Below are 13,251 nucleotides of genomic sequence, written 5' to 3'. Positions count from 1 at the left end.
TCTGCAGTGATGGAGGTGAATAACATGTTTAATGATCTGCAGTGATGGAGGTGAATAACGTGTTTAATGCTCTGCAGTGATGGAGGTGAATAACATGTTTAATGCTCTGCAGTGATGGAGGTGAATAACATGTTTAATGCTCTGCAGTGATGGAGGTGAATAACATGTTTAATGCTCTGCAGTGATGGAGGTGAATAACGTGTTTAATGCTCTGCAGTGATGGAGGTGAATAACGTGTTTAATGCTCTGCAGTGATGGAGGTGAATAACATGTTTAATGATCTGCAGTGATGGAGGTGAATAACATGTTTAACGCTCTGCAGTGATGGAGGTGAATAACATGTTTAACGCTCTGCAGTGATGGAGGTGAATAACATGTTTAATGCTCTGCAGTGATGGAGGTGAATAACATGTTTGACGCTCTGCAGTGATGGAGGTGAATAACATGTTTAATGATCTGCAGTGATGGAGGTGAATAACGTGTTTAATGTTCTGCAGTGATGGAGGTGAATAACATGTTTAATGCTCTGCAGTGATGGAGGTGAATAACATGTTTAATGCTCTGCAGTGATGGAGGTGAATAACATGTTTAATGCTCTGCAGTGATGGAGGTGAATAACATGTTTAATGCTCTGCAGTGATGTAGGTGAATAACGTGTTTAATGCTCTGCAGTTATGGAGGTGAATAACATGTTTAATGCTCTGCAGTGATGGAGGTGAATAACGTGTTTAATGCTCTGCAGTGATGGAGGTGAATAACATGTTTAATGCTCTGCAGTGATGGAGGTGAATAACATGTTTAATGCTCTGCAGTGATGGAGGTGAATAACATGTTTAATGCTCTGCAGTGATGGAGGTGAATAACGTGTTTAATGCTCTGCAGTGATGGAGGTGAATAACATGTTTAATGCTCTGCAGAGATGGAGGTGAATAACGTGTTTAATGCTCTGCAGAGATGGAGGTGAATAACATGTTTAATGCTCTGCAGAGATGGAGGTGAATAACATGTTTAATGATCTGCAGTGATGGAGGTGAATAACATGTTTAATGCTCTGCAGAGATGGAGGTGAATAACATGTTTAATGCTCTGCAGAGATGGAGGTGAATAACATGTTTAATGCTCTGCAGAGATGGATGGGTGAATAACATGTTTAATGCTCTGCAGTGATGGAGGTGAATAACATGTTTAATGCTCTGCAGAGATGGATGGGTGAATAACATGTTTAATGCTCTGCAGTGATGGAGGTGAATAACATGTTTAATGCTCTGCAGTGATGGAGGTGAATAACATGTTTAATGCTCTGCAGTGATGGAGGTGAATAACATGTTTAATGCTCTGCAGAGATGGAGGTGAATAACATGTTTAATGCTCTGCAGTGATGGATGGGTGAATAACATGTTTAATGCTCTGCAGTGATGGAGGTGAATAACATGTTTAATGCTCTGCAGAGATGGAGGTGAATAACATGTTTAATGCTCTGCAGTGATGGAGGTGAATAACATGTTTAATGCTCTGCAGTGATGGAGGTGAATGGGGCAAAGCAGCACTAAGTCTTGGAAGGAGTCCTTTAATCAGACGCCTTTTATTGTGGAGGAGAAGAGATAGAGGGGTAGGTGGTCAAACACCACACACAGACACAGAGACAGACACACACACACACACACACACACACACACACACACACACACACACACACACACACACACACACACACACACACACACACACACACACACACACACACACACACACACACACACACACACACACACACACACACACACACACACACACACACAGAAAACGCCTCGGCTCTGGAAGCCTCAGGTGAAACGCCTGCGATACACATGAAACACTCAGAATAATATGAACTGGAGCCGCGGGCTCTGCGCTGCACTCTAGCAAGGGGAGGTTTAATTGGAGGCCTCCCCACCTCCACCACAGCACCCCAGGGGCCTCGCTCTCTCGCTGGCTCTAATCCGGTTGCGTAATGTTTTCTTGACAGCGTGCCCGGCTGAAAATCAATTAGCGAGCTGCGCTGCAATCACAGAGTGCAGGAAGTCTCCTGGATGCCGTCCAGAGGCGTTTAACTTGTTCCTGAATGGAGGGGAATTCAACTCTGCTCGCGGCCCGTTCTGCATTTTTTTCTGCGGGTTCTGGACAGATGTACCGTAGGCCGTACTGCTGCGTGTACACCGTTCCGACACCTCTCCGACAGTGGGGAATACCCCCGAATGTTTCCCCCCCGCCCTGTTGACCCTCCATGACCTAATGGCAGTCAAACTTAATTTACCAAATTCAAAGAACGTACAGCAGTTCAGTTCTTCTCGGTCACCATGGTCGAGGTCATGTTGGTGATTGAAAATCAGGGGTGTAAAGTACTTGAGTACTTGTACTTCGTTACAATACTTAAGTACTGTTTTTGGGGATTTGTACTTTACTCTAGTATTATTAGGTTTGTATACTTGTACTTTTACTCAATTACATTTCAGAGGGAAAAAACATACTTTTTCCTCCTTAACCAAAGTACAAATCTCGCAGGTCCAACCATTTTAATTAGTATATTTGTTTCTCTGGCCGAACTAACGTTAACGTTATTAATCCTGCGGCCGCACTTTATTTATAAACAGCCAATCAAATCCCCATGGAAAATGAACCCGCCCATACCCATGCTGATTGGTCCTTGTGCAAGACTAGAAAGATCTTTGATTAATAAACACCTACTATCAGAAGAATAGACAGTCAGAGTGACAAGCTACAGAAGATGACCACAAACGATAGTACGAGTGATGAAGAGGCCGAAACAGAACATTTCATTGCCCGGGAATAAAAAAAAGTTTTTACTTTGACTTTTTAGTACATTTAAAAGTAGAAACTTTTTTACTTTGACTCAAGTGTGTTTTTAGCCAGATACTCTGACTTTTACTTGAGTACGATTTTGAGACGGTACCCATACTTTCACTTACAGTAAGTATAGTTTCTGGGTACTTTTTTACACCCCTGGACCTACTGGATGATTCTGTGTCCCTGCTGGGCTCCACATCTCTCTCACCCATCTCACTCCTCCGTCTCTGTTTGGATTGGCTGGGAAGGCAACAGGCCCGGAGGTGGTGGCAACGGGCGTGAGAGAGAAGGGCGTCAGACGAGTCTGAGTGAAGTTCTGGGCGAGCGATGCGTCATACACACACGCCATACAGTCCGGACAGGACAAGCGCCAGGGACGTGGAATTTTCCTTAAATACTGTATGTCCAAACTATTGTTCCTTTTCGAGGAGAGTATTTGGAGGTTGTTGTTTTTCCCACGGTATGCGGGACTGTCCAGCCCGGGAGCCATGTGAGGCAAATTAGGATCACTCCCTCCCCTCCCCTCACTCACTCACTCACTCACTCACTCACTCACTCACTCACTCACTCACTCACTCACTCACTCACTCACTCACTCACTCACTCACTCACTCACTCACTCACTCACTCACTCAAATTAGGCAAATAAGGATCACTCCCTCCCTCCCTCCCTCCCTCCCTCCCTCCCTCACTCACTCACTCACTCACTCACTCACTCACTCACCCATATATATATATAGGATGCTTCGGAGCAGCAATGCAGAGATGGGGTCTTGTGGACAGTGCCCAGTACGAATGCGGGGACCCATTACAAACTGTGGAACATATAATAAGCAGCTGCCCCAAACACCGGCCACCGAATGGCGATCGTGGTCTAATCGACCTGGAGGATGACACGTTGGACTGGCTTGCCTCAACGGAGCTGAAGGTCTAAGAGGACATACGCCAGAGAGAGAGAGATAGTGTCTTTATACCTGTATCACTGTACATATACTATAACACTGTACATACTATAACACTGTGTACTGTATATCTGTATGTTGTGTATGTCATAAATGTCATTATGAATTGAAAATGGGGGACCCTGATGTAAACAAGACGAAAGTCTTTCTCTGGTCTGCATCCCCTTAACAATTGTGTGTATTGAGCCGTACTGTATTGTACCCATTCTGCAATATGTTAATACAATTTTCAATCAATCAATCAATACATCTGATAAGCATTATTACTCTGTAGTGCAAATTTATATATTTCATATCCAGTTTAATCACCTATACACGTTGTATATTACTATTGCACGTTACTGGTACATTTGCATCTAATCTAATCTAATCTATGATTGTATGGCTCGGTTTAATCAAAAACACTAGTATCAATAAAATGTTCTCGGTTATCCACTTAAACATTTACTGAGAAACATGTTTCTCTCTCTCTCTTCCCATCAGTGCCGTGGCCTAAGTGAAAGGCAGGGAGGGGCGGGGGGGCCCTCTTGGGCGCAGAGCTTGATTGGTTGTGGCTCTGGTCTGGCCCCGGTCTGTGCTTTTGCTAACACATGAGAGTGTTTGTGTGTGAGTGGGAGGGATGTGTGTGCGGGGCCCCTGTCTGCGCAGTGTTTGGATTAATTAGAGAACGTCCCTCCGGGAGGACAGGCTTTATCTCCGTGGGCCCCTGTCTGTTTACCCAGGGAGACGAGGCGAGGCGTGGTCCAAGCTGAGAGATGTCAGGGAGACTGTTTCTCTTTGCTGCCCCCCCCCCTCTCTTTCTCTCTCTCTCTCTATCTATCTCTCTCTCTCTCTCTCTCTCTCTCTCTCTCTCTCTCTCTCTCTCTCTCTCTCTCTCTCTCTCTCTCTCCCTCTCCTTCCTCTGCTTCTCTGTGGAGTAATTGAGCAATTAAGAGTGATTGATTGAATGCGGGCGAGGAGAGAAGAGGGAAATTATGTCTGGGGAGGTTTTGATGGAATCCTGTACAGTAGCTTTAAATTAGTGAATGAAAAGGGCTGACCGAGGAAAGACAGACGTTTGACTGGGCACACACACGCACGCACACACGCACGCACGAATACACATGAATACAAGCACACAAGGACACAAACAAGCAAGCGATGACACACAAATACACATCATCAATGTACATGCACACACACACACACACCCACACGCACACACAAATACACATGCACATTCATACAAGCACACAAGGACACAAACAAGCAAACGATGACACACAAATACACATCAATGCACACACACACACACACATGTGCAAAGAGAGCTGTGAGGTTATTGCTGGTCTGTGGTGAGTTTCTGTGTGTGTTGTGTTGTGTGTGTTGTGTGTGTGCGTGTGATGGATGTGTGGTTTGGAGAAGCAGGAGGGACTGTCAGGGAAGGTCCTGTTTGTGACTGTGAGCTAGACAGGCCACTGTCAGGGAAGGTCCTGTTTGTGACTGTGAGCTAGACAGGCCACTGTCAGGGAAGGTCCTGTTTGTGACTGTGAGCTAGACAGGCCACTGTCAGGGAAGGTCCTGTTTGTGACTGTGAGCTAGACAGGCCACTGTCAGGGAAGGTCCTGTTTGTGACTGTGAGCTGCTAGACAGGCCACTGTCAGGGAAGGTCCTGTTTGTGACTGTGAGCTAGACAGGCCACTGTCAGGGAAGGTCCTGTTTGTGACTGTGAGCTAGACAGGCCACTGTCAGGGAAGGTCCTGTTTGTGACTGTGAGCTAGACAGGCCACTGTCAGGGAAGGTCCTGTTTGTGACTGTGAGCTAGGCAGGCAACTGCCTGGGAAGGTGCCACTCACTCAGTACGACATGGGGTGCAGGGGATTCGAGAATCTATTCTATCTATTAAATTAGCGCCCCTCTATAATTCTATCTTCGAATTCCAGAACTCCATAGGTTTCGATGGTCAGTAGCCAGCAGTGGCCTGTTGCATCACTGTTGTAATGTCTAGTTCTGAGAATCCATACATGTGACAATGGTTAGTGACGAATGAGAGCTAGGTAAAAAAGTCCTCCAGCCATCAGACTATACAACGCATCACTTTTTTCTACTCTGTATTGTATGTTGTATATATGTATATTGAACACTTTTGTTTACGTACTTTTGACTTTCTTTGATTTTATTTGTATTCTATTTTATCTAGCACACTCTCAGGAGCAAAACAGGAAAAAGCATTTCATATAAAAGTATTCTGTATTTTTGTATGACAACTAATAAAGAAACTTGAACTTGAACTTGTGCCTCACTGCCTCACTGAGCACAGAGTGACAGTACAAACTCTGGAAATCTTCCTGGACTTTTTGACATATGACCTTTTACTGTTACTGTACATCGACACATTTTCTTAAAAAGATTTTACTGTACATTTTACTGTATATTACTGTGTATTTTTACTCATTTTACTTTTTACTACCACATGTTTATAAATTAAACATTACAAAAAGTGAACCTTTCCTTTGCTAAAAATGTGACACTTTCCCTAATATTGGATTTCGATTGTGCTCACTGCATGTACTGTAGGCTCCTCCCTGGCTCCAGTTAACTTGTCCTGATATTAAAACAATGATAAATAAATTAAATAAACTACCGCCCCCTTTGAGCATCTCAACGCCCCTCCTTTTAACAATTGGCAAAGTTGGCATCTAACCAGAGTGCAAATGTAACAGAAAAGTGCAGTAATAATATACAATGTACAAGTGATTAATTAAGTGTGATATCAAGCGACTGAGTAACATACTAAACAGATGTATGTGCAGTATAAATATGTACAGCGATACAGGTATGAATATATATTTATACCTAGTCGCTGTACATAATTATTTATATATATAAATACCAAATACTATGGTAGTAATATAAATACCAAATAACGTGGTATAACTAGTAAGAGTAGGTATGGGATAAATACTGATATAGATATAATAGATACAGGTATGTATACAGGTAAGTGAACAGGGATATATGCAGATACTGTTCCAAGCAGTTGTACGTTTGACATACTGTACGTAGGTGCAAGTCTAAGTCATCAATCAAGTTAATACAAATACAAATCATTATTAATATGTGTCAGAGTTCACCATTCTGTCTATGCTTGACTACGAGCATGTGTGTAGGGGGGAGGGAGGTCGTGAACAGGCACCATGTCACGGTTCCTACCTGGCTACTCTCTCTCTCTCTCTCTCTCTCTCTCTCTCTCTCCTCTCTCTCTCTCTCTCTCTCCTCTCTCTCTCTTTCTCTCTCTCTCTCTCTCTCTCTCTCTCTCTCTCTCTCTCTCTCTCTCTCTCTCTCTCTCTATACTCGACCATTCTATATTTTTTAATATACCCAAGACTGGGTTTGAACAAGACCTGTCTATATTTGCTCTGTACTGCATATTGGGTTCAATACCCTGAGACGTAACAGCCCCTCTGTTTTAGGGGCCATGAACCAAATAGGTTGAAAACCCACTGCTGTAGGGTTATAAATAATGACATTGGCCTCATGGTGAGGCCTATAGAACCTTGTATACAGAAGGCTGGGGGTGCTGCATAGTGCACACACACAGTATCTGGCCATTTTATTACAGTTGACCTTATACAAGACCAATTTACCAATGGCAGATAGGCTTTTAAAACAGAAATGGCCTTGGAGGCATCTCGTCCGGCCTCCCTCCCTCCCACGCTCCTCTGCTTTTATCTCCAGCCAATTATTGCTATTTGAAGGTTATTAAACATGATACCTGTGGTCCAGTATTGTAACACTCGAGTCCGAGTCCTGGACTGATTTTTCAGGACTCGACTTGGGCTTGAGCACTGATGACTCAGACTTGGACTTGGACTCGAGCACTGACTGCATTCGGACTCAGAAGGTGCAGACGTGGATTTGGAGTCGTTAATTGATAAATACAGTTCTTGTTTTTGTAATAGGCCCTAGTCATTTGGCATTTGTTTGACTATTGTGTCACAAAGTAAATAAACTCCCTTTGAAATTGTGACCGCTGTCATTTATGTTTAATGTAGACCTTTTTTTATTTGTACGTCAGCTCAGACTCAACCTTGATGACTCGGACTTGGACTAGGGGTAAATGGGGAATCGACTCGGACTCGACTCAGGCTCTTCTTTGTTGACTCGGGACTCGAACACTGGGGACTCGAGACTCGTTACTCGATTTAGTGACTCGACTAAAACACTGCCTGTGTCAGGCGACTCGCCATAGCTGTCGTCTTCACGGCCGTTGGTTTTGTCGTGTAGCGGCTGGCAGCTGCGAGGCAGAGGTTTACCTCCAGGTCTCCAGCCCTGGTGCCCTCTATGGACCAGCCATTGATATGACATTGATATGATAAGGTTTTAGGGAAATTGATGACATTGGCATGCTAGAGCCTTTTGGAGTTTCCAACTAAGCTACAAAGTTGGTGGCATTGTTAATGCTTGGCCGGGCCACCTCACATATGCACAGAACATATATGAACATATACATGCATGTGCACGCACACGCACACCTGCACACCACACACACACACACACACACACGCACGCACGCACGCACACACACACACACACACACACACACACACACACACACCACACACTACGCACACACACGCACACACAGCTGGCTCATGAATAACTGAAGCTCTCATGTTTAATTGAATCTACAGAAAGAGAATAAAGTTGTTCCAGCACACGCCAGCAGTACAGACATGTTATGTTCATCACTTTATTGCTGCTTGTGTTGAGGATTAAGTGTTGCTGCCATAACAAAAAGCACCCAGTCAGCGTGGTACACTGTCTGTCAGCTGAAGCCGTCTGGTTATCACCTCCTCCTCCACCTCTTTGGATCTCATTATACAACCTGTATTTGTGTTATATATAGCGTGCGATTGGTGTGTGTGTGTGTGTGTATATGTGAGAGAGAGAGAGAGAGAGAGAGAGAGAGAGAGGAGAGAGAGAAGTAGAGAGAAGAGAGAGAGAGAGAGAGAGAGAGAGAGAGCAGAGACATAGAGAGAGAGAGAGAGAAAGAGAGAGAGAGAGAGAGGAGAGAGAGAGAGAGAGAGCAGAGACATAGAGGGAGAGAGAGAGAGAGAGACATAGAGAGAGAGGAGAGAGAGCAGATACATAGAGAGAGAGAGAGAGAGAGAGAGAGAGAGAGAGAGAGAGAGAGAGAGAGAGAGAGAGAGAGAGAGAGAGAGAGAGAGAGAGAGAGAGAGAGAGAGAGAGCAGAGACATAGACAGAGAGAGAGAGAGAGAGAGAGAGAGAGAGAGACTTTGACTTTTGATGTTCTTTTATTAAAACATGTCAACTAAAAACAGTCAATAGAGACACAAAAATCTCACGGGCATCTTCATAAAAACAACACACACACCCACACACTCACCCCGCACACACACTCACACACACACTCGCACGCACACACCCACACACACACACACCCACAACCACCCCTACACACTCCAAAAACCTCCTCCAGCACATAAAGACCACTTGACATTCAAATGCATATGTTCAGCCCCCCCCCCCACAGTACCCATTGCATTCCCCAGTCCCCAAGCACTCTCCACCCCGGTCCTGCCTCTCCCTCTGGATCTCCACCATGCTCTCCTCCACAGAGTCCCCTCACGATCCAGGGTCCACGCCCTGGAGGTAGACGTGGGAGGCAGGAGCCAGCAGTCAGGTTAAACCCAACCCCTCCAGCCTTGAGTGACAGGAGCAAGATGACGAGGCCGCGGCCGGGGCTCTGGAAAACCCCCTGATGACCTGGGCCCCGCCTCTTCTGAGTCAATCTGCCGAGAGAGAGAGAGAGAGGAGAGAGAGAGAGAGAGAGAGGAGAGAGAGAGAGAGGAGAGAGAGAGGATGAGAGAGAGAGAGAGAGAGAGAGAGAGAGGAAACAGAGGAACAGAGGAAACAGTCCTACTGGCTGTCCTGCAAACTACAGAGAGCTACTGGTACCATCCACCAAGCTAACAGGGGTCAAACAGGGGAGAGACTCTGGAGGCATGCTAATATGGTACAAATCAGAACTAACCCACTCCATAAAGCTAATCAAAACCGGAGTTTTTTTCATCTGGTTAAAAATAAATAAGGAACTTACATCAACCGAGAAAGATATCTACCTGTGTGCCACCTACATCCCCCCAATTGAATCCCCATACTACAAGGAAGACATGTTCCTAATCCTACAAGACGAAATCAACCAGTTCCAGGCTTACGGGCACATTATAGTCTGTGGGGACCTCAATGCCAGGACAGGACGAGAACCTGACACTCTCAGCACACAGGGAGACAAACACCTACCAGGAGGTGGGAACATCCCCTCCCAAATATGCCCCCCCAGAAATAACTATGACCAAACAACAAATAAACATGGGTCACAACTTATACAGCTCTGTCGCTCGCTGGGACTGTACATAGTTAACGGTAGGCTCCGAGGGGACACTTATGGTAGGTACACATATAGCTCATCTCTGGGTAACAGTACAGTAGACTATTTTATCACGGACCTCAGCCTAGAGTCTCTCAGAGCGTTCACAGTCAGCCAGCAAACACCCCTGTCAGACCACAGCAAAACCACTATCTACCTGAATAGATCAACACCCAACCAGGAAATACCAAAACCAAACAAACTACACACTATTAAAAAACACTACAAATGGAAAGAAAGTAGTATGGAAGCATTCCAATCCGCTATCAAGCTACAAAAAGTCCAATCCAAACTAGACCAATTCCTAGAAAAAAACTTCCAACACAACAGCAAAAGTGTAAACGGGGCGGTAGAAAACATCAATAACATATTTGACCTTACAGCTTCCTTATCCAACCTAAAGGCCTCAAATAGGAAAGCGAGGAAAAATAGAAATAAAAATATGCATGACAAATGGTATGATAATGATTGTAAAAATCTCAGGAAGATATTAAGGAACCTATCAAACCAAAAACACAGAGACCCAGACAACCAGAACACACGTCTCCAATACAGTGAAACACTGAAACAATACAAAAACACAGTCAGAAAAAAAAGAGACCAACATGTTAGAAACCAGCTACAAGATATAGAGGAATCTATAAAAGCAAACAACTTCTGGGAAAACTGGAACAAAATAAACAAACAACACCACGAGGAGCTACCCATCCAAAATGGAGATGTATGGGTAAACCACTTCTCCAATCTCTTTAGCCCAATACAAAAAAATGAACAGCAAAAACACATACAAGACAAACTACAAAGCCTGGAGTCAACCATAAAAGACTACCAGAACCCGCTAGACTCCCCAATTACACTACAAGAACTACAGGACAAAATAAAATCACTTAAAATCAAGAAGGCCTGCGGAGCGGATGGTATCCTAAATGAAATGATCATATTCACAGACTCCAAATTCCAATTGGCTATACTAAAACTCCTTAACATTGTCCTTAGCTCCGGGATCTTCCCCAATATCTGGAACCAAGGACTCATAACACCGCTCCACAAAAAGGGAGACAAATATGACCCAAACAATTACCGTGGGATCTGTGTCAACAGCAACCTTGGAAAAATCCTCTGTATGATCATTAACCACAGACTCACACATTTCCTCACAAACAACAATACCTTGAGCAAATCACAGATTGGCTTCCTACCAAATCACCGTACAACAGACCACATTCTCACCCTCAGCACCCTAATCGACAACCAAATAAATAAAAATAAAAGCAAAGTATACTCCTGTTTCGTTGACTTCCAAAAAGCATTTGACTCAATTTGGCACGAGGGTCTGCTGTACAAACTGTTAGATAGTGGCATTGGAGGGAAAACCTACGACCTCATAAAGTCAATGTACACCAACAACACATGTGCTGTGAGGATTGAGGGAAAACACACAGACTTCTTCCCTCAATGCCGGGGGGTTAGACAGGGGTGCAGTTTGAGTCCAACCCTCTTCAACATATACATAAATGAACTGGCAAAAACATTGGAACAAACTGCAGCACCTGGCATCCCCCTAGCAAACACAGAAGTCAAATGCCTACTGTTTGCAGATGACCTGGTGCTGCTGTCCCCAACAAAAGAAGGGCTACAGCAGCACCTTGACCTTCTGCACAAATTCTCCCAGACATGGGCACTGACAGTAAACCTAAACAAAACTAAAATTATGATATTCCAAAAAAGGCCCAGCCTACAACAACAAAAACACAAATTCCTCCTAGACACAATTTCCCTAGAACACACAAAAAACTACACATATCTCGGCCTAAACATCAGTGCTACAGGGAACTTCAATCAAGCTGTGAACGACCTGAGAGACAAAGCAAGAAGGGCTTTTTATGCCATAAAAAGGAACATCATATTAGACATTCCAGTCAAAATCTGGCTCAAAATATTAGACTCCGTCATAGAACCAATTTCCCTATATGGTTGTGAAGTCTGGGGCCCACTTGCAAACCAAGACTTCACCAAATGGGACAAACACCCAATTGAGACTCTGCATGCAGAATTTTGCAAATCCATTCTCCGCACCCAACGGAAAACGCCAAATAATGCATGCAGAGCAGAACTAGGAAGATACCCACTAATCATAAAAATTCAAAAAAGAGCATTCAAATTCCACAACCACCTAAAAGAAAGCGACCCAGACACACTCCACAACATAGCCCTCACCCACAGAGAGACCCTCGATAGATGCCCACTCAGCCAGATGGTTCTGGGACTCTGCTCACAAACACAAGCAGAACCACCAGACAGTAACCACACTGGACTAAATCAAATTATAAGAAAACAAAAAGAAAACTATCTGACACATTGGAAAGAAACAACCCAAAACCAGAGCAAATTGAAATGCTATTTGGCCCTAAACAGAGAGTACACAATGGCAGAATACCTGAGCACCGTGACTGACCCAAAACTAAGAAGATCCTTGACTAGGTACAGACTCAGCGAGCACAGCCTAGCCATTGAGAAAGGCCGCCATAGGCAGACCTGGCTCCCAAGAGAAGACAGACTATGCACCCACTGCACACAAGATGAGGTGGAAACCGAGCTCCACTTCTTAACAACTTGCCCACTATACCAAGACATCAGAGACATATACTTCCCACAAATTGCAAACACCCAAAGAGACTTTGAAAACATGGACAATAACTCAAAACTCCCATACCTACTGGGAGAAATACAAGAATGTGCAAACACAGCAGCAAGATTTGTGAGCTGCTGTGACAAGAAAAGGACATCCAGCGGAATGCAACCACCATAAAGACTGTACTAGAAATTCCGTCTGTAATGTACTGATTTATTTTGTTTTCTCTGTTTGATTGTTTTGTTTTGTTTGGCTTTGGCAATGTAAACGTATGTTTCCCATGTCAATAAAGCCCATTTGAATTGAATTGAATTGAATTGAATTGAATTGAATTGACAGAGACAGTCAGAGAGAGAGACAGAGACAGAGGCAGTCAGAG

This window comes from Notolepis coatsorum (assembly GCF_963971535.1).
Source record: "Notolepis coatsorum genome assembly, chromosome: 15".
NCBI classification, from domain to species: domain Eukaryota; kingdom Metazoa; phylum Chordata; class Actinopteri; order Aulopiformes; family Paralepididae; genus Notolepis; species Notolepis coatsorum.
This window is presented reverse-complemented; position numbering follows the sequence as displayed.